This window comes from Artemia franciscana, chromosome 2 (genome assembly GCF_032884065.1).
Source record: "Artemia franciscana chromosome 2, ASM3288406v1, whole genome shotgun sequence".
Taxonomy (NCBI): Eukaryota; Metazoa; Arthropoda; class Branchiopoda; order Anostraca; family Artemiidae; genus Artemia; species Artemia franciscana.
The window spans coordinates 10,488,395-10,507,246 of NC_088864.1; the positions used below are offsets into that span (position 1 = coordinate 10,488,395).

Below are 18,852 nucleotides of genomic sequence, written 5' to 3' on the forward strand. Positions count from 1 at the left end.
ATACCTCGCTCTTTACGCTAAAGTAATTATATTAATTTCAACTATTTATTCTACGGCCTGAGTGATTCAGGGGTTATTCTTAAGGAATTGGGACTAAATTTGAGCTTTATTGTAAAGACCGTGGTATTGACGAGGGGGTGAAACCCTCATATACACAATAAGAACATACGAATATAGAAGTTCGTTACGTAAGTTAATTCGTAAGTTACGTATATTTTACTAATAAAAACGTTCGTAAAAAATTAAAAGTTCTAGTTGCCTTTTTTAAAAAACCAACAAATTGGAGGGTAACTAGGCCTACTCCCCCGCTCCTTTTTTCTCCAAATCGTCCGATCAAAACTATGAGAAAGCCATTTAGCCATAAAAATAAACTAATATGCAAATTTCTTTTTAATTATTCATGTGCGGAGAACCAAAATGAAAACATCCACTAATTCAAAAACGTTCAGAAATTAAATAAAAAAATTAGTTTTTTTTAACTGAAAGTAAGGAGCAATATTAAAACTTAACGAACAGAAATTACTCCGTATATGAACGGGACTGTTCCCTCCTCAACGCCCCGCTCTTTACGCTAAAGTTTCTTACTGTTTTAAAAAGTAGAGTTGAGAGAAAGAGTCAAACTTTAGCGTAAAGAGCGGTGCGTTGAGGAGGGAACCCCTTTCATACACAGAGTAGTTTCTGTTTGTTTTAAGTGTTAATATCGCTCCTTACTTTCAGTTAAAAAACTTGTTTTTCTTTTTATTTAATTGTAAACAAAGATAAGGAAAAATACAGATTAAACGTTAAGCATAAGCCTAAAATTGGGGCTGTTGAGAGGGGAACAAGTTAAGAAAACTCTTACTTCATAATATGCAGAAAAACTATAGCTAGCACATTTTGACTGTAATTCCACTGTACATTACCTTCCCCCCTAATGTGCCAATACATAGCCCAAATTATGTTTCCCCATGTATTTTACCATTCGTTACTCTTGCTCCACCCGTGTACCCGTAAATTGAGCCAACGCTAAAAGAAATCAAGAAATCCAGAAACAGAAAAACACATGGGACATATATAATTTAGGCTAAATATTTCCATGTTAGGGAGTATAGTATAGTAGAATTGTAGTCAAAATATGGTAATTAAATTATTCTGCATATTCTGAAGCAGTCGTGCAAAAAGTGGGGTAGCAAAGTAGCAATACTACTTGGTAGTTTTCAAATTTCTTGGCAGATTTGGTTTGAAAATACAATTTTTACATATAACAATACTTTTTGCTCAAAGAAAAGCTGTCAAAACACAAGTTGTACTGCTAAAGTGTCGGCAGCTTTTGGAATTCTGTCGAATTCTGGTACTGGAATCTTCGGAACTTTTTCGCACCTGTTCCGAAGTTAGAATCGTCCTACTCAATAGCCCCAATTCTAGGTTTATACCAAATGTTATTTCAAATAGTTTACAAAATGAGCCAGAACCATATTTGCTTCGAATAATGTAGAAGAAAAAGATTTTTGCACGCTCAACTCGCAACTTTTTCAGCTTCATAAATAAAGGTAAAAATAAAATAAGCTTAGGAAAAAGTCAATAGAAACAATTTATATAATTTTGTCTATATAAGAGATTTGGCCTGCATCTGATTACATGGTATACATTTCCTCTTTTTATACGTTATGTTTCTTTATGTTTATGTAACTCTTTATGTTTCCTCTTATATGTTTCCTCTTTTTCGAGAATTCTACAGCTGTAACTTGTAACAAAAGGACAAGATGCTCATATCATCAGATTCATTATTCTTAGGTCTATCCATTCACTGAACCCGAATTATTAAACTGCTTAAACTTTCTCTTCGAAAAGAACCTGAACTTACGTAAAAAAACAGGAAAAATGTCCTTTTTTCAGTGATTTTTATCCAATTTTCAGTGTATTTTGAATAGAACAAAAACCGTATGATCAGAATTCCAAAGATTTTGCAGTCAGTCAGAGCGAAATGAATCTCAGCAAAGGTTTAATAGTAAAATCTTTGTCTTTCGTTGATATAATAAAACCGTGGAAAATTAACCGTGGAAAACCCTGTGCAACGCGTAAGTTGCACAGGGAGGATAAAACTAAGTTAACATAGGTTATATATAAGGTTTTTATTAAATATTGTTTTATTTTACTAGAATCTCATATCAGAAGGCAATTCAGGCCAGAAGTGGATACAGAATTAATGTTTGAACCAACCACTCCCTGGATCCGCCCCTGACTCAGACATACATAATAGTACATAGCAGGTACTGTTCCTTGTGTCTTGTAGCGTGAACTACCAGCTTAGACTTACCTAAAAATAACAACTAAAGTTTAGGGAATGTGATCGTGTTTCTCATTGTTTTTTTGAATAGCGTTGGTGTCTTTTCTCATTTTTTTTTCGTACATGTTAATTTGTTTAAGCTGGTTTTTGTTTTGTTTTTTCTAGCCTCATTTTCCTGTTTTAAGGCTTGCAGATTTTTAGTCAAAATCTCTTAAATTACAATATCATTTGCACAGAATTTTTTTTCCTGTGAAGTTCACTGTCTTTTTAAGAGTTTTACCAGTTTTTCAGCATTTTAATTATATATGGAACAGTGTACAAAATGGCAAATACACCAGGAATGAGCAGAGACCATTATTGGAAAAATTGTTTAATTGCTTAACTGCCAGTCAGAACCTGCAATTTGCGTGATTGAAAAATTGCTTAACATCTCGGAAAATTGCTGAACAGAATTGCTGAACAGAATTGCTGAAAATCCTTTACAGCTGAATGGTTGTTACTTCCATTAGCAGGTCTTAGGGAGCCGGCGGGACCCCCCCCCCCCTCCATTTTTTTGGCGCCCTCGTTTCCTCGTTTTTTCACTCTATTTTTTAAATAAATTTGTCTATTTTGTCAATTACTCGTTCCCTTTTCACATTGCCCCCCCCCCCCAAGTTTTTTCTTATTGGCGCCCTTGTCACATTGCCCCCCACCCAAAGACTTTGCTCTACATCCGTCCTTGATTACTTCCTGCATTTAGTTTTTTTTTAAGTATTATTTTTAGACAACGAGACACAGCATACAAAGGGCAAATTAACGATAATGAGCAGAAGCCACTGCTGGAAAAAAAAAATCACAATTTCCGTGCAACTTAAAAATGACTTAACATAATTCAAAATTGTAAAGGAGAAAAATAAACAAAAAATACTGAAAAACTATTATAGAAGAGGGATTATTGTTTCGTTTACATAAAATATTTTAAGAATTACTTACGCAAAAAGACAATAGTTGATACACGAATTGGTAAATTCTCAGCTAAGGCGTAGACGCGACTTCTATAATAATAAAAATGTTGTAATTGCGTAATTGAAAAACTATTTGAAATCATAGAACATTGCAGGAAGAAAATTGAAATATTTCCAACAGAAAATTGTGTTGTCCATTGTTGAATTTATCATCCGCCAAAGGAACGGCTCTGTTCTATGCAACGACTTGATTCACACTTTTAAACTAGCGATAGAAATATTTGCCAATTTATTTTAATGGCGGTTTGAACCAATTAACTTTAAAAATAATGTTCCTTAATGTTCCAACATTAAATAATTTGAGATGAAGTTATTAAATAAATAATCTATCCCATATAAGATCTAATTATATACAAATTCAATTTTCTTTCTAATCCATGTTACCGAAGCGTTACCTACTTTCAGAAATCAAGTAGACAAGATGGCGCGCGCCAAGGTGTGCCAAACGTGGTGGGGCAGTTCCGAGTATCTTGGGGCTGCGCCACGCGTGGTGGAACTTTTTAGTACAAATGGCACTCAAAGAAGTACACCAGATGGCGAAAAGTTAGCAAGTCTGCGTTTCTTACATACAAAATTTAAATTTGGACAAATTAAAAAAAAAAAAAAAATTGGGAATCAGTCATGAAGATTTTTCTTAAGAAGTAAACTATATAATAACAAAACTAGTACCATTGTATTCCCCATTCAATACCTTTTCTAAATATGATGGTCATTGACGAGACAATATGATCCCAAACCCTCTTCCTCATGCGGCCAGATATATCACAAAATAATAGATTTATCCACTGTATTCCATTGCTGCCACAGTCAAAATATCTGTTTAAAACAGATGTTTTATTCTTTATTAGCTTTATGACATCAGGTCATTCTGAAATAATGAGAACAACTGGATAAATGTATTACCAAAAATAGTTGAAATATTAACTTCCTGCATAATTCAAGGTATGAATATTTGTTATTGTGGTCTTTTCTTTTTAGATTTTTCTAAGCCTTAGAAATAAAGAAGCAGTAGAAACAGGACCAAAACTGAATGGTGAATACAATTGACTGACTGTTCTTTGGATTATATTGGTTGTTCGTGATTATGCGATTGTATTTCTGGTTGTGATTATGTTGGTTTTTCGCTTACGTATTCGAAATGAAGCATTCATTTTTCTTTTAAGATGTTTCCTGCCACTAACTTATTATCGAACTATAACGAGTGGCAATTTGGTCTAACAGAAATATCTTTTAATTTTTTTTAAATCACCCCAGACTTTTTCCTAGAAGAGCCATTCTCCGCTAGAATATTCTAAAATAATATTATGTTAGACACAAGGTTGCTAAATTACTTCAATTTCCTTTCGATAAAAATAACATAAATATTAAAAGCGTAAATTTCTCCAAAACTTAGGTATCTAAAGGATAATACGTATTCAAAAGAGAAAACGAGGACCAAAATCAGTGAAAACATGCGTATAGATAACCAGTTCGAACAAAGTAGATGTCATCGTCGGATTTTTGTGTCGTAATGTGGCATACAATGCTTGATCATGTGGCACTAGCCGTCCTAAAAAAAAATCATATGGCTGCATGGATATAGACAATAGTCACTGTATTTGCTTCACTTCTGAACCAATAAATTACTCTGATAAGCGACAAAGACAACGAAGCTATCGAGGGTATCCAGAATGATCAAGGGCCTGAACCAGAGACATTGAAAAAAGCAGAAATATATAATTTTGAGTTCTGGATCGAATTCTCAACTTAAAGACCTTTCATCCCATACTTTTCAGCTGGCAAAGCTTTTCATTTTATTTGGCTCTGATCCCAGCTTTTAATCTAATCATAGTAGAGAAGTGAACCAGAAAATATCAAAGGAAGACTGTGATCTCCTAACAAGCATTGGTGTTCCGCCAAATTTTCCCAGCATATCGACCGAAAAAAGAAAATGTATGCATAATCTGATTAATCTCAAAGACTTCGACAGATGAAGAAGATAAAATTCACTAGTATTAATCATTACATTCGACCATCACTTTACATTTACTGTATGAAAAGGATTGTTGTTCAGCCATAATCGTCTAAATTGTCGGCAGAAGAAAGAAAAACTCTTCATAGGCATAAGAATTCCTAACGCTCGAATTGAAGAAGAAGACAAAGTATAACGTATAAAACATAACGTATAAAAAGAGGAAATGTATACCATGTAATCAGATGCAGGCCAAATCTCTTATATAGACAAAATTATATAAATTGTTTCTATTGACTTTTTCCTAAGCTTATTTTATTTTTACCTTTATTTATGAAGCTGAAAAAGTTGCGAGTTGAGCGTGCAAAAAATCTTTTTCTTCTACATTATTCGAAGCAAATATGGTTCTGGCTCATTTTGTAAACTATTTGAAATAACATTTGGTATAAACCTAGAATTGGGGCTATTGAGTAGGACGATTCTAACTTCGGAACAGGTGCGAAAAAGTTCCGAAGATTCCAGTACCAGAATTCGACAGAATTCCAAAAGCTGCCGACTTTAGCAGTACAACTTGTGTTTTGACAGCTTTTCTTTGAGCAAAAAGTATTGTTATATGTAAAAATTGTATTTTCAAACCAAATCTGCCAAGAAATTTGAAAACTACCAAGTAGTATTGCTACTTTGCTACCCCACTTTTTGCACGACTGCTTCAGAATATGCAGAATAATTTAATTACCATATTTTGACTACAATTCTACTATACTATACTCCCTAACATGGAAATATTTAGCCTAAATTATATATGTTCCATGTGTTTTTCTGTTTCTGGATTTCTTGATTTCTTTTAGCGTTGGCTCAATTTACGGGTACACGGGTGGAGCAAAAAAACGGAATTTTGATGCTAAAAGTACATCAAAAGAATCGAATTTTTACGCTGATTCTAAATATATAAGTTTCAATAAATTTAGTCTTTTTCATCAAAAGTTACGAGCCTGAGAAAATTTGCCCTATTTTGGAAAAAAGGGGGAAACATCCCCTAAAAGTCATAGAATCTTAACGAAAATCACACTATCGCATTCGGTATATCAGAGAACTCTATAGCAAAAATTTCAAGCTCCTATCTAAAAAATGTGGAATTTTCTATTTTTTGCCAGAAGACAAATCACGGGTGCGTGTTTATTTGTTTGTTTGTTTTTTTGTTTTTTTTTCCCAGGGGTCATCTTATCGACCAAGTGGTCCTAGAATGTCGCGAGAGGGCTCATTCTAACGGAAATGAAAAGTTCTAGTGCCCTTTTTACGTGACCAAAAAATTGGAGGGCAAATAGGGCCCCTCCCATGCTCATTTTTTTCCAAAAGTCAACAGATTAAAATTTTAAGATAGCCATTTTGTTCAGCATAGTCGAAAACCATAATAACTATGTCTTTGGGAATGACTTACTCCCCCAAAATCCCTGAGGGAGGGGCTGCAAGTTACAAACTTTGACCAGTGTTTACATATAGTAATGGTTATTGGGAAGTGTACAGACGTTTTCATGAGGATTTCTTGGTTTGGGGGGGTGGGGTTGATGGGAGAGGGCTTTGTGGGAGGATCTTTCCTTTGAGGAATATGTCATGGGGGAAGAAAAATTCAATGAAAAGGGCGCAGGATTTTCTAGCATTACTATAAAAAAAAAACAATTAAAAAAAACATGAAAACGTTTTTTCAAATGAAAGTAAGGAATAGCATTGAAATTTAAAACGAACAGAGATTATTACGCATATGAGGAGTTCTAAAAATACTTTAGCATAAAGAGCGAGGTATTTAGGAGGAGATAAATACCTCGCTCTTTATGCTAAAATATTTTTAGTGATTTCAACTATTTATTCTACGGCCTTTTTGATTCAGGGGCCACTCTTAAAGAATTGGGACAAAACTTACAATTTAGTGTAAAGAGCGAGGTATTAACGAGGGTACAAACCCCCTCGTATACATAATAAAAATATAAGAATATAAAAGTTTGTTATGTAAGTTAATTCTTAAGTTACGTATAATTTTTACTAATAAAAACGTTCGTTGAATATTAAAAGTTCTAGTAGCCTTTTTAAGTAACCGAAAAATTGGAGGGCAGCTAGGCCTCCTTCCCCACCCCTTATTTCTCAAAATCGTTTGATCAAAACTAAGAGAAAGCCATTTAGCCAAAAAAAAATTAATATACTAATTTCATTTCAATAATTTATGTGCGGAGAGCCAAAATCAAACATGCATTAATTCAAAAACGTTCAAAAATTAAATAAAAAAAAACTAGTCTTTTTAACTGAAAGTAAGGAGCGACATTAAAACTTAAAACGAACAGAAATTACTCCGTATATGAAATGGGTTGTCCCCTCCGCAGTCCCACGCTCTTTACGCTAAAGTTTTTAATTGTTTTAAAAAGTAGAATTGTGGGAAAGAGTCAAACTTTAGCGTAAAGAGCGAGGGACTGCGGAGGGGACAACCCATTTCATATACGGAGTAATTTCTGTTCGTTCTAAGTTTTAATGTCGCTCCTTACTTTCAGTTAAAAAACTAGTTTTTTTTATTTAATATTGACAAGGATCGTTATTTACTTACCATTCATTGCTATGAAAAATTTGATTTTTTTCACTCCAGCAAATCATATAGGAAAAATGTTGGCGGAAAACTGGAAAGGGGTCACTCAGTCACAGATTAGAACTCATATTCTCCTTATGAAGGGTCAAAACCTATTGGCAGGCAGCCAACAATGGGGCAGCACACAGTTTTTGCCATGGTTTTTCCCTATTCAGCTCTTTTCCCTTTGGTTTCCTTAATTTTATAGTTCCAAATATCCAGGGGGCATGGCAACCCTGCCCCCCCCTGCCGGCACCCATGCATACATGATCATTCAGTTCCAGCCATCACATTTTCTGAATTTCCAGGCATTCTCGAAAACCTGTAAAACATATCCAGTAGTACCTTTCTCAAAGGTCAAATGGCTCGAATTCCGCCAGAATCAAACAGTTCGTGGTAACGAACTGTAGTAAGGAGCGACCCGGCTCAATAGTAACCAAAACTCTAAAAAATGGAATTTTGATACCAATAGCTACATCAAAAGAATCGCATTTTAATGCTGGTTTTAAATATATAAGTTTCATCAAGTTTAGTTCTACCCATCAAAAGTTACGAGCCTGAGAAAATTTGCGTTATTTTAGAAAATAGGGGGAAACGCCCCCTAAAAGTCATAGAATCTTAACGAAAATCACACCATCAGATTCAGCGTATCAGAGAACCCTACTGTAGAAGTTTCGAGGTCCTATCTACAAAAATGTGGAATTTTGCATTTTTTGCCAGAAGGCAGATCACGGATGCGTGTTTATTTGTTTTTTTGTTGTTTTTTTTTTCCCCAGGGGTGATCGTATCGACCCAGTTGTCCTAGAATGTTGCAAGAGGGCTCATTCTAACGGAAATGAAAAGTTCTAGTGCCCTTTTTAAGTGACCAAAAAAATTGGAGGGCACCTAGGCCCCCTCCCACGCTAATTATTTTCCCAAAGTCAACGGATCAAAATTCTGAGATAGCCATTTTATTCAGCGTAGTCGAAAAACCTTATAACTATGTCTTTGGGGACGACTTACTCCCCCACAGTCCCCGTGGGAGGGGCAAAAAGTTACAAACTTTGACCTGTGCTTACATATAGTAATGGTTATTGGGAAGTATACAGGCGTTTTCAGGAGGATTTTTTTGGTTTTGGGGAGGGGTTGAGAAGAGGGGGATATGCTGGGGGAACTTTCCTTCGAGAATTTGTAATGGGAGAAGAAAATTTCCATGAAGGGAGAGCAGGATTTACTAGCATTATTTTAAAAACAAACAATTAAAAAATAAAAGTGAAAAAGCTTTTTCAGCTGGAAGTAAGGAACAGCAATAAAACTTAAAACAAACAGAAATTATTACCCATATGAGGGGCTCACCTCCTTCTAATACCTCGCTCTTTACGCTAAAGTATTTTCGGTAATTTCAACTACTTATTCTACGGCTTTTGTGATTCAGGGGGTCATTCTTAATGAATTGGGATAAAATTTAAGCTTTGGTGTAAAGAGCGAGGTACTGGCGATGGGGCGAATCCCCTCATATATGTAATAAAAACATGAGAATACAAAAGTTCTTTACGTAAGCTAATTTATAAGTTACGTAAATCTTTTACCAATAAAAAGATTCGTAAAAAAATTAAAAGTTCTAGTTGCCTTTTTAATTAACCGAAAAATCGGGGGGCAACTAGGCTTCATCCCCCGCTCTTTTTTTCTCAAAATCATTCGATCAAAATTATGAGAAAGCCATTGAGCCAAAAAAAAAAATATGCAAATTTCGTTTTGATTATTCCTCTGCGGAGAGCCAAAATCAAAACATGCATTGATTCAAAAACGTTCAGAAATTAAATAAAAAAAACAAGTTTTTTCAACTGAAAGTAAGGAATGACATCAAAACTTAAAACGCACAGAAATTACTTCGTATATGAAAGAGGCTGCTTCCTCATCAACGCCCCGCTCTTTACGCTAAAGTTTTTTACTGTTTTAGAAAGAAGAATTGAGAGAAAGAGTCAAACTTTAGCGTAAAGAGCGGGGCGTTGATGAGGAAGCAGCCTCTTTCATATACGAAGTAATTTCTGTGCGTTTTAAGTTTTGATGTCATTCCTTACTTTCACTTGAAAAAACTTGTTTTTTTTATTTAATTTCTGTAAAAGAGTATGGTGCAAAGAGTGTTTTGCAGATGATCATTGTAAAGTTTTTCTAAATTGACCCAGAGATACCCTATCAGGGATTGAAGGCAAAGGCGTGTCAGAGGTAAGGGTAATTGAGAATTTCGAGATTCCAAAGCCTATCATTTGGGTCATGAACTTGCCAGACGACAAGATAAGAGATATATAATCTCTCATGCGATTCATGTCGGTTCTCAATACAAATTAATACCGAACATTCTCCAAAAATAAATTGCCAGGGCTTGCTTCAAGAAAGAGTCGTTAAACTGCCAAAGATATTTCAAGTGAACCAACCAGTTCCACGGGTGCTAGAGTTTGAGAGCTGTCCCGAAGAGAAAGCTGTCGAACATCAATATGGGAAAAATAACGAAAGGCATAATTATGATACTTGACTGTACCCGTTTCTTGACATTCTTTTGCATCCATTTGTTGATATATTATATCTGAATTTCTTTGAAAGTTTTACTCAGTTTAGCCTACACTCACACCTTACAGGTCAGTTGTACCGCAAATCGCATACCAGGCGTTGAACACGCTTGAACCGGTTTTGACGTATCTGACAAGCTGACAAACTGTTAAAAATCAATTAACATAACAGTATTTTGGCAATTCATTGTGCCGAAACTGTTTTATATTTTAATTAAATATTTTCAACACCCCTTTATGATGCCATGCTCTAAAGTATGTAATTTTTTCGCGTTTTTTACTCCAACCATTTTTGTTCTGCAAGGTTGCAAACATTCAAACGCATTTTCCTCGAAATTTTGTGTTTTTCACTTACGCCAATTCCGCTTCCAGATGATATCAGTATAAGGTACTAGTTGTGAACCAATTAGTGACGCTAGCTTAGCTTGTTGTGTGAGATTGGTGTCTTTTGGAGAGCTGCCAGACCGATATTCGTGAATAGACAAGAATTGGCTACATTTGAAAGCCAAATCCAGGCCGATGATGGAAAATGTTCATGGCTACTTGTTTTTTAGCGCTACATTTAAATCATTCAACCCAAAGCTTTAAAAGAATTTAAAATATCGATATCTTCTTTATCTCGTACATCAATAAGTTCAGGAAATGAACAGTATTTTTGAAAATATTTCATAATTCCAGCAGAAACCCGATCAATAACAGTAGCTAATTGAGACAAGTTTATTATGACAGTAACAACATTGCTGATTGTGCAAATAGTTTGCTTTTCAGACGATATTCACGATAGTTGTCACTAGGTGGTCTTGTATACAAGTTCTATTTTTCATTGGATATTCGGGAGTGGCAATTATTTCCCGGTAAGACTTGGCCCGTCGCCAATAATTCCATTATCTTTCCAAGTTGCCCACGTGCCTAAAGCAGAACTAATGACGTCTATTACACTAGCCTAGATTATGATTTAAATATTTTGCCCGAATTCGTCAAGGTGTAACTTCCATCTATTACACTGGCCTAAAGTACGACTTAAATAGTTGTTGCTCTAATGCGAATGCAATTTATGTTATATTTTACTGATCACAAGACTTTATGAAAATTGGCAACATCTGTGAAGGATACATACAAAACCAAGCACCGATAAACAATCACATCAAGCAATTCAACTCCAGCTCCAGCAAAATTCTAATATTAAACTAGCTTCATGGATAGCTTGGTTGCATTGATCTAAACGGCGTCATGTAACTTTTTTTTTTTTTTTTCAAAAAAGTAAAGTCTAAATTTCATCCCTCAGGCAAAGCAAGTTCTATCGATTGGTTCAATCCCTTATACCCAGTCTTATCTAATTCCCAGCATATTTAGAAGCTTCTCTTTTTTCCAGAATGCGGCCTGTCCTCTTTTCTCACAAGCAAATAGTAGTAATTAGCTTATAATAGTCATAACTTCAGAAGAATATTTTCCTGTTTTTCTTACAAAATGTATATTATGCAACATACTACCTTTTGAACGACCGCAGTCGATTCCTATTAATTATTAAGCATGAAAAAAAAAAGTTTTTTTTTAACTGAAAGTAAGGAGCGATATTGACACTTGGCCTTAGAACAGAAATTACCCCGTATATGAGAGAGGCTGTACCCTCTTCATCGCCCAGCTCTTTACGCAAATTAAATAAAAAAAAACTAATTTTTTTAGCTGAAAGTAAGGAGCGACATTAAAACTTAAAACGAACAGAAATTACTCCGTATATGAAATGGGTTGTCCCCTCCGCAATCCCTCGCTCTTTACGCTAAAGTTTGACTCTTTACCACAATTGTACTTTTTAAAACAATTAAAAGCTTTAGCGTAAAGAGCAAGGGATTGCGGAGGGGACAACCCATTTCATATACGGAGTTTTAATGTCGCTCCTTACTTTCAGCTAAAAAAATTAGTTTTTTTTTATTTAATTTCTGAACGTTTTTGAATTAATGCATGTTTGGTTTTGGCTCTCCTCACATAAATTATTAAAATGAAATTTGTATATTAATTCTTTTTTTGGCTAAATGGCTTTCTCTTAGTTTCGATCAGACGATTTTGAGAAATAAGGGGTGGAGAAGGAGGTCTAGTTCCCCTCCAATTTTTCGGTTGCTTAAGAATGCAACTAGAACTTTTAATTTTTAACGAATGTTTTTATTAGTAAAAAATATACGTAACTTAAGAATTAACTTACGTAACAAACTTTCATAATCTTATATTTTTATTATGTATACGAGGGGGTTTTTACCCTCGTTAATACCTCGCTCTTTACACTAAATCGTAAGTTTTGTCCCAATTCTTTAAGAATGACCCCCTGAATCAGAAAGGAATAAATAGTTGAAATTACTAAAAATACTTTAGCATAAAGAGCGAGGTATTTATCTCCTCCTAAATACCTCGCTATTTATGCTAAAGTATTTTTAGAACCCCTCATATAAGTAATAACCTCTGTTCGTTTTAAGTTTCAATGCTACCCCTTCCTTTCATTTGAAAAAACGTTTTCATATTTATTTTTCATTGTTTTCTTTTAGTAATGCTAGAAAATCTTGCGCCCTTTTCATTGAATTTTTCTTCCCCAATGACAGATTCCTCCAAGGAAAGATCCTCCAACATAGCCCCATCCCCTCATCCCCACCCCCAAACAAAAAATAAAATCCCCCTGAAAACGTCTTTACACTTCCCAATAACCATTACTATATGTAAACACTGGTCAAAGTTTGTAACTTGCAGCCCCTCCCCCAGGGATTGTGGGGGAGTAAGTCATCCCCAAAGACATAGTTAATATGGTTTTCGACTATGCTGAACAAAATGGCTATCTCAAAATTTTGATTTGTTGACTTTGGGAAACAAATGAGCGTGGGAGGGGGCCTAGATGTCCTCCAATTTTTTTGGTCACTTAAAAAGGGCACTAGAACTTTTCATTTCCGTTAGAATGAGCTCTCTTACGACATTCTAGGACCACTTGGTCGATACAATGACCCCTGGGGGAAAGAAAAAAAACAAAAACAAAAAACAAACAAACAAATAAACACGCACCCGTGATTTGTCTTCTGGCAAAAAATACAAAATTCCACATTTTTGTAGATAGGAGCTTGAAACTTCTACAGTAGGGTTCTCTGATACGCTGAATCTGATGGTGTCATTTTCGTTAAGATTCTACGACTTTTAAGGGGTGTTTCCCCCTATTTTCTTAAATAAGGCAAATTTTCTCAGGCTCGTAACTTTTGATGGGTAAAACTAAACTTGATGAAACTTATATATTTAAAATCAGCATTAAAATGCAATTCTTTTGATGTAGCTATTGATATCAAAATTCAATTTTTTAGAGTTTTGGTTACTATTGAGCCGGGTCGCTCCTTACTACAGTTCGTTACCACGAACTGTTTGATTTAATTGCTAAAATTAGCAACATATTAACAATTAACTGATTGCACAGCAAATCTCAATGCGCTTAAGCTCTTTAAAGGCTCATCTAAGGCATTTAGGGTCTTTTACATAAAGGTGCTAATCGATGCCACATTTACGTAAGCCTCTATCTCTTAAACCTTTGGGAAATCAAAAATAGCGAAATTAGGAAGCAGTAAAAATGCACAAGGTTTTGGACTGTTAACAGTCTAAACTGAGATAAATTATTAACAAACTTCATAAACTCGCTAAAATTGTAGTCATAAGTAATGTACTTACTCCCAAATAGTTCCAGTGCACGCAAATCAGTGACGGATCCAGGTGAGGGGCGCAGGACGCGCGTGCCCCTATCATAGTGGTGGATTTGGGGATAATATCATATTATCATATTAATTATCATATTTTTTGTAGAGGGTGAACAGCTTTTAGTTTTTTTACGGCAGGGTGGTTTTTATAACTTACTGTTTTTTGGCATCAATATTTTTTACATTATTATTATTTCAACACATTTTTTAGTACTTTAACCCTCAGAAGATTTTAAATTAAATTTACGACTATTCCCATAGTCTACACGTGCCATATAATATTTAAGGTTCCCTTCAAATTGCTGGTATTTCGTTGTTCGCAAGTTTATCGGGGTAAAATATTTTGCCCCCTCCCGCTAAAAAAAATATCCTGGATCCACTACTGACGTAAGTAGATACATATAGTACTTTATACAGGGTCCTTAGCACACGTTACTTAGCTACCAGAGACCCGCGTAAAATCTATGGCACCAATTTATGGAAATTAAGGAGTAGAGAGGGACAAAAATGTGTTTTTCAAAATCTAGGGGGGGGGGAAGAATTTTGTTGCTTTTCAATCTCCTCACGAAAATACCTTAAAAACCATTTTATCAATTAAAAATACAGAAGAAATGTATTTTTAGGAATCTGAAGGGGGGAAAAGTCTTTAAGGGCCACTGCCCCTCTCCAATTGGCGCCACTGATAGACATAATTCAATGGCAGAAAGCAACCCTGTAAGTTTTTCATACATTTAGTCACATAAACGATATTTTGACATCTAGTAGAGCTTAAAAAATATAACAAATGTATACCAGAAACCAATCCAAAGTATGACATTAAAAAATGATGCAAGTGAAAGCATAACTTTGTAAGAAGAAGAAGAAAAAATGACCAAACTAGGTACCTAAAAGAGCAAACGAACACGTCCTTTTTTGGATTCTGTGGAAGTGTTTTAACTTAGTTAACTTAACCTTCGCATAACTCAACCACCGTTTAACACAACCCTCATTCGACACAGCCTTCGTGCAACCCAACTTCATTTAACTCAACCTTACTGCAACTGAATCCTAGTTTAACTAAATTTCCATTCAACTCAACCCCCGTTGAACCCAAACCTATTTGAATAGGCCCTATTCACCTCAACCCTTCTTAAATCATTAATAGACCTAAGAAATGTAATTCAACCCGTTTTGTCAGAAACGTTTTGTCAAAACGTGAAAAAATTATAATAGTCTTTCTGTCTTAAATATTTGAAATTGACAAAAGTTTTCATGTCCAAATCCAGAACATACTTGGATTTTAAGCTTGTAGCAGTAGAGTTGAATGAGGGTTGAGCCAAATAGGGTTTGGTTAAACGGGGATCGAGTTGCCTGAGAATTAAATTGCACAGGGGTTGAGCTAAATGAAGATTGAATCGCGTGGAGGATGAGGTGAGAACAGACTATATTTATCTATAAAACTTAGTAGTGAACAAATAGAGGATATAAATTTACCTGGAATTTTAAACCAGCGGGATGTGAAACATACTCTTCCTAGTAATTTGAATCATAAGAATAATCCAATTATAACATATAAGTTCTCAAAAAGTTTAGGACAAATGGTTTTTAATTATAATTTAATACTTAAGAAATTTGACAAGGAAGTAATCGGAAACTTGTTTGTAATTGTGAGTAATTTTTATCATTTGTAGCCTAAATCCAACATATGGATATATTATAACAGGTGACTTGGCAATAATAAAGCAACCCCAGCTTCAGAGTACAATGCATAGGGAGACTAAATTCCGTCTTTCTAATCATCTAAGACCCTCAACTGTTCTTAGTGGGTTAAATAATCATTTAGATTTATTTAATTGGAAAAACTTGATTATAACTAGAGTTAGAAATAAGATATATAATAATGCATATAATCTTAATAATATTTTACAATGCTAAGATAAACAAGCAATCACTAATATACAGAATGAATTTGTATTTGTACGTGTAGATAAAGCTAATAATAGTTTTGCAATAATTTGTCAGAGACTCCATTGTGATGTTTTATCAAAGAAGATCCATACAACGAATACATATGAACAGGTTCAAGGAGAAAACAATAGTTTAATAGAAAAAATAGAAGATATACTTTAAAAAATTTAATATTAAAATTAATGACAATGACAAAAATTTTCCTTTCTTTTATTGGACGGCAAAATTTAATAAGAATCCCCCTAAACCAGGCTTTGTTGATGGTGCAGCCAGTTGCCCAACCAGAATTGCGGCGACTGACCTGTCGTGTATTTTAGGGGAAATTAGGGTAAAATTCTAGTTCAGTGACTTCTTGCTATCTCAGAAAGGGGTTAGGTTAAAAAATAAAACTTTCAGGGATGAGTCTACGGGCTAAAGTATGTCCCGGGAAGGTATTTTGAAGTACCTACCTCCACTCCCTCTCCCTCTAGAGGATCCTGATCTTTGATGACCTTTAAAAATATGTGTGTTATAAAAGTGAAACCTTGCAAAATATATCTTCTGCTTGAATGAATTACAACAAAATTGTTTTCAGCCTCACAACTTCGCTCAATCCCAATTTATAAGGTTTTGAATATATGCAAATACATTTCCTAAATCTTGAAAAAAATATTGATATGGCTCAGAATTCTACTCAAATAACAGGAATTGCATTTTCAGAACAGAGAAAAACGGCAGAGAAAAACCAACTGGTAACTGAAAATTTAGGTCATGTAGGCAAATTCCAGTGCCCTCTAGAGGGAGAAGGAGTGGATGTGGGTACTTTAAAATACCTTCCCGGGATATACTTTAGCCTGTAGACCCATCCTCGAAAGTTTCATTTCCTAACCTAACCCCTTTCCAAGATAGCAAGAAGTCAATAAACTAGAATTTTACCGAAATTAGAAATAAATTTAAGGCATATTGCTCGGGAATTAAAAAAATTTTTGAGTGTTAAAATTCATTAAAAGTAATCGATTATCTGGCTATAGTTTCGGCCAAAAATATACAACTCTACCACTTAATTTCGTATTTGGAAATTAAAAGAAAATATTAAGAAAGCTTTCCTTTTGTATATTTTTTTTTTAAATGGACGCTTATAATAAGAAGGCTAGATGGATTAACTTCTTTAATAGTACAATCAGTTCAAGTTGCTATAGCTTGGACATGGTATATGTTTAACTGGAATTTGTACTATTTCATACTTTGTAAAGTTTAATGGTAACCTGTATAAGTATATTATTGAAATTCTATGGGGGAGGGGGCGGGGGGTGTTGGTAATGCCAGCGCATTTATAGCGGACTTTTTTTTGCCAATTAGAATATGAGTTTACAAATGATGAAAAGAACTCAAGTAATGTTAAATATTCACTTTCAAATAATAAAAAATATTTAGATGATCTTCTGGTGATATATTGTGCTGAGTTTATAGATATTTCCAATAATATGTACCACCAGAGTTAATTCTGGAACCTAGCAATGGGAAAGGCAATTATGACCACTTTCTAGATTTAGATATTATTGCTTCACATAATAATATATTAGTTTTTAAAATATGTAATAAAACGGATGATTTTAATTTTGAAGTAGTTAATTTGCCATTCCTTAAAAGCATTATAAATTCAAATATCACTTATTCAGCTTTTTATTCTCAACTATTTAGATATGGGAGAATTTGTAGTAATTACATTGATTTTAAAAATAGAAGTGAAATACTTAGCCGTAAATTAACCGTAAGAGGTTTTTCCGCCAATAAACTTGCTTGGCAATTTAAATATCTTAAGTTTTTCCTTATAATGAACTATTAAAAAGTATTATAAAAGTTATAAAAAAATATTGAATATTTTGATGTAACTTGTTGGATGTGTTTTTTCTCCTCCTTATTTTTTTTTTTTAAATTAGGGTAAGTTTCAATTCAAGCAGGTATTTTGTTACAGGTGCGTAGGTTGAAATAATTTTGTAGAAGGTTTTGCATGAAAGTGAATGGGGATCTTTTGACGGATGTTGTTGTGTATACATTTTTTCGAATCCTTCTCGGTGATTGTTGGCGAAGGAAGCTTTGCAAGAAATTGGTGGGTATATGCATAATTTTGGTTATTATTACTTTTTTGTATAAATTTCTCAGGTGACAGTACACAAGGGGTGCCACAAGTTTTTATGGCAGGCGCGCTCACTTGCTAGGGTTACGATTTTAAAGCACCAAAACCCGTACTGGCAAGTGTGTATTCCTCTGAGGAGCCCTAATGTGAGGTGATCACTTGGGTACTATTTTATTAGGTTTAAGGTGCTTTTGCTTGGAGTTGTACAATGACCTACATTTATTAATTTAAATTTGCTCGATTTCGGGAATGATGACTTGGCTAATGGATTGCTTATACAGTTGTGTCCTGGGTGATTGGATGGATGAGTAAGGTGAAGAATTTGTTCAAGTGCTCATTCATTTCAATTACTAAATTAGGAAGAAAGTTTTTTTTTGTTTTTTTTTTACCAAATAATTACCTGTAATATTTTACAATAAAAATTAGGCAGACGAAAAAAGCCCGATCTATCTTGGTTAAGTATTTTCATGTGTTTCCTGACATGATGTCAACAACTAAAGTGCAATTCTTTAACTTTTAATAACCATAGAGGAAAGTGAAAATAGTGTTTTTTTTTTTTTAGGAAGCCGCAAGATAACTTGTTTCTTCAACAGTTCAAGAAAGAACTGTACAAAACACACTATTATGATGAATACTACTACTACTACTACTAACTCACTGCAGCACCAAGCCACCTGACGCCAAAACAGCTACGCACGCTC

General features: G+C 34.4%; 1 protein-coding gene across 1 annotated transcript in view; it reads right to left on the reverse strand.

Moving 5' to 3' along the window:
* LOC136037199 (N-acetylglucosamine-6-phosphate deacetylase-like) overlaps positions 1-18,852 on the reverse strand; it is a 106,625-nt gene that overhangs the window by 63,548 nt on the left and 24,225 nt on the right. The window contains exon 2 of the mRNA XM_065719787.1: positions 3,239-3,300. The gene's annotated coding sequence lies outside the window, so the exon portion shown is untranslated. The remainder of the gene's footprint in view (positions 1-3,238; positions 3,301-18,852) is intronic.